This window comes from Somniosus microcephalus, chromosome 4, assembly GCF_052327205.1.
Source record: "Somniosus microcephalus isolate GS21.2 chromosome 4, FLI_Smic_1.0, whole genome shotgun sequence".
Classification (NCBI taxonomy): domain Eukaryota; kingdom Metazoa; phylum Chordata; class Chondrichthyes; order Squaliformes; family Somniosidae; genus Somniosus; species Somniosus microcephalus.
Window position 1 is genome coordinate 77,070,669 of NC_140990.1, and position 3,617 is coordinate 77,074,285.

At 51.8% G+C, this 3,617-nt stretch overlaps 1 pseudogene; it reads left to right on the plus strand.

The window, feature by feature from the left end:
* The first annotated feature begins 444 nt into the window (after positions 1 to 444).
* LOC147119285 (uncharacterized) lies at positions 445 to 1,062 on the plus strand (annotated as a pseudogene).
* Positions 1,063 to 3,617: the final 2,555 nt, after the last annotated feature.

Here is a 3,617-nt window from a genome sequence, read left to right on the forward strand (position 1 = left end):
TCTAGGTGGTGGAGTTCGCGGGTTTGGGATGTTCTGTCAAAGTTCTGGTCGAGTTGCAGATGTATAAAGTTCCTCTCCTTCGACCCCTCCCACTCCCACCTCTCTCTCTCCTCCCATAGAGGTCAGAGTCGTGTGTAGGCCCAGACCAGGTGGTGGATTCCCTTCCCTGAGGGACATCAGTGAACCAGTTTGGTTTTTATGACAAACCGGCAGCTTTCATGGTCATTTGTTTCTGCTGCCGACCCCACAACTGACCAGATTCATTGAGCTCAATTTCACAACCTGCCTTTGTTTTCTTGTGGGTTCTCTCTCGCTCCCTGTTTTAAATTAATTTTACAGGGTGTTAGAAGAGGACGATTTACAGACGGGCTGCACACACCAAACATCTCAAGACCTGACAGAGTCACTCGACTCATCGGATCTGATAATCACCGGCCTCTGAACATGGAAGCAAAAATCACCGTTCACAGCGGGGAGAAACCGTATACGTGTTCTGTGTGTGGATGAGGCTTTAGCCAACCCTCTGGCCTATCGATACACCAGCGCAGTCACACCGGGGAGAGGCCGTTCACCTGCTCTGAGTGTGGGAAGGGATTCACTCAATCATCCAACCTTCTGACACATCAGCACATTCACATTGGGGAGAGGCCGTTCACCTGCTCTGTGTGTGGGAAGGGATTCACTCAGTCATCTCACCTGCTGAGTGACCCGCGAGTTCACACTGATGAGAGACCTTTTAAATTCCCCGACTGTGGGAAGTGCTATAAAAGTTCTTGGGAACTGACATGCCATCAACGTGTTCACACTGACGAGAGACTGTTCAGGTGCTCGCACTGTGGGACTGGGTTCAGGCGATCATCTGAACTCACTGTCCACCAGCGCACTCACACTGGAGAGAGACCATTCACCTGCTCCGTATGTGGGAAGGGATTCACTCAGTCATCCACCCTGCTGACACACCAGCGCATTCACACTGAGGAGAGGCCGTTCACCTGCTCCGTATGTGGGAAGGGATTCGCTCGTTCATCCAGCCTGCTGAGACACCAGCAAGTTCACAAGTGACTGCAGGGGTTGGATTCTGCTGTTATTGCTGCTGTTAATCACATCCAGGACTGAACCATGTTCATTTTGACAGTTGGGGTTTGTTTCTGCTGATGTTGATAACTCCTGTAACTGGGATGGAGTTTAATATTCTGGATAGATGTCAAATAAACGAGCTTTGTTTCAAACCCATTGTTGCAGATTTTCTTCCTTCCCACCTGAGTGTTTAGCATCACCTGGCTGGAGCTCAGAAAGGACAATCTGGGGGAGGATCGTATGGCGGGAACAGAACTTCAGCCTGGACACAGTCCTTCAGGGCCACACTGAGAGGGGCAAACGGCACTTTGGTCTTTCTCGCCTCTCTTCACTGACAGCAAAGTCTCCGTGTGGGTTAATCTTGAGGCGTGTGAGAAACGTGTCACAGCCGTTCTCTTCCATGGTTCAGAGCTCCTAGGCATGGAACAGAAGGATCCTTTAGGAATGTACACCAGTGCTTTTTTTAAATGGCCTTATTAACGTGTGTCGCTACTTTTAGTGATTTGTGTATCTGTATCCCAGGATCCCTCTGCTCCTTCAGCCCATTTAGACTCTTAGGGGGAAAAATTCAGTGGCGCCCCCTTTGGGTCGCTAACGTCGCCAGGGCTAATTTTAGCGCCCCGAAAAAGTTAGCGCCCCTGTGCATTAAATTCAGTGGTAGCGCCCCAGGCAGGAGGTGGGGTGCTACTAGAAGCGCTCCCCTCCTTCTTGAGGTGCTACCAGTGAATTTCACGGCACTTCGTGTAACAGCGCCACGCCCGTTGGCACATAGCACCGTGTCATAGCAGACCTCACTCCCTCATTAAAGGGGAGGGGCCTAGCACTGCGCACACCGGGGCCCTGCTGGACCACCGGGGAGCGGGGTGTCGGATCAAGGGGAGCGCCGGGCTGAGCGATCGCGGCCGACACCCCGAAGAAGAAAGGGGAAGGGGGTAGGTGCTGGCAGTCGGCCAAAATAAAAAGTTACTGTCCGACACCTGCCCTTTAAGTGGCGCCGCCGCGGCTGCAGAAATTACCTTTGACCCTGTCGGACATATCGTTCGGCGATAGGTCAGGGGTCGCAACCCAAGGTTGCAGCCGGGGTGCTGCGCACGGCGATGACGTCATTGCCGGCAGTGCAGTGCCGCGGGGCGCTACCGGCTACCGCCGCCGCTAACCTCCGCTGAATATCGCAGGAGGCACAAAGCAACCCAATTTCTCCCCCTTGTCCAAGTAGTGAGTGGCCTCCTTCTTCTTCCCACCAAAACACACACCCTCACACTGATCTATATTGAAATTCATTTGCCAATTACACGCCCATTGTGAAATTTATTAATGTCTTCTTGCATTTTGTCTTCCTCAGTATTAACTCTACCTCCCAATTTGGTGTCATCGACAAACTTTGAAATTGTTCTTATGATTCCCGAGTCCAAATTGTTTATGAACAACAGTGATCCCAGCGCCGATCCCTGTGGAACACCACTTCCCACCTTTTGCCAGTCTGAGTAGCTACTCCCAACTGCTACTCTCTGTTTCCTGTTTTGTAACCAGCTTGCTATCCATAAACAGTTTGTAAGATCGACAAATGACCAAGGTCAGGCCGTGTGGAGTGAAGGGCCAGGCAGCAGAATGGATGGAAAGATGGCTACAAAACAGAAATCAGAGGGTTGGAGTTAAGGGAAGTTTGTTGCGATCTTTCTGTCCATTCTGCTGCCTGACCTTTGACTCCACACGGCCTGACCGTGGTCATCTTGTAGACCGTACATACTGCAGACACAGTGCACCAGTGGTGGAGGGAGTGGATATTGAGTCCTGTGGCAGGGGTGCCCCTGACAGGGTCACAGACCCTTCAGCCACTGGAGAGACATGGAGAGCTGAGCTCGGCAGCATTAGTCCTGTTTTGCATCCTCCCTCCACCCATCTTTCACCAGCTGCTTCACCCACAGTCGCCACCGCCGCCCGCGCATGCTCAGCTCACACTGCCCGGGTGATTGACGGGAGCTCCGGACCAATAGGAAGAGCGGGGCATGGCGGGAGAACCGAGCGGGTGGCGGGTCCTCCAACCAATCGGAGTGTGAGAGGGGCGGGGCTTGCGGCACCCAATGGGCGGGGCTCAGCCCAGAGCTCCCTCATTGGCTGAAACTCTGCATCATTTTCAAACCTGATTTCTCTCAAACTCCAGGAGAAAACTGGACCTTTCTGTTGTGGCTTTAAACAGATGAAACCCTGTGGTGTGGAGCAAACATTGGTAGTGAAATGGATTCATTCAGGACAGTCAGCAGGGATTATTTCAGGAAATAACTCAGTGTGGTGAGAAAGGAAATGCAGTGGATGTTGTGGAGATGGATTGTCTAAAGGTGTTTGATAAGGTGCCGGACAGGAGGCTTGTTGATCAAATTAAGGCTCATGGTATTAAATGGAGTGGGGCAGCGTGGATAGGAAGTTGGGTAAAGGGCAGAAAACAGAGAGTAGTGGTTAATGGATGTTCTTCAGACTGGAGGGATGTCCCCCAGGGTCAGTGTTGGGATCACTGATCTTAATATAAAGAAATGATCTCGGCT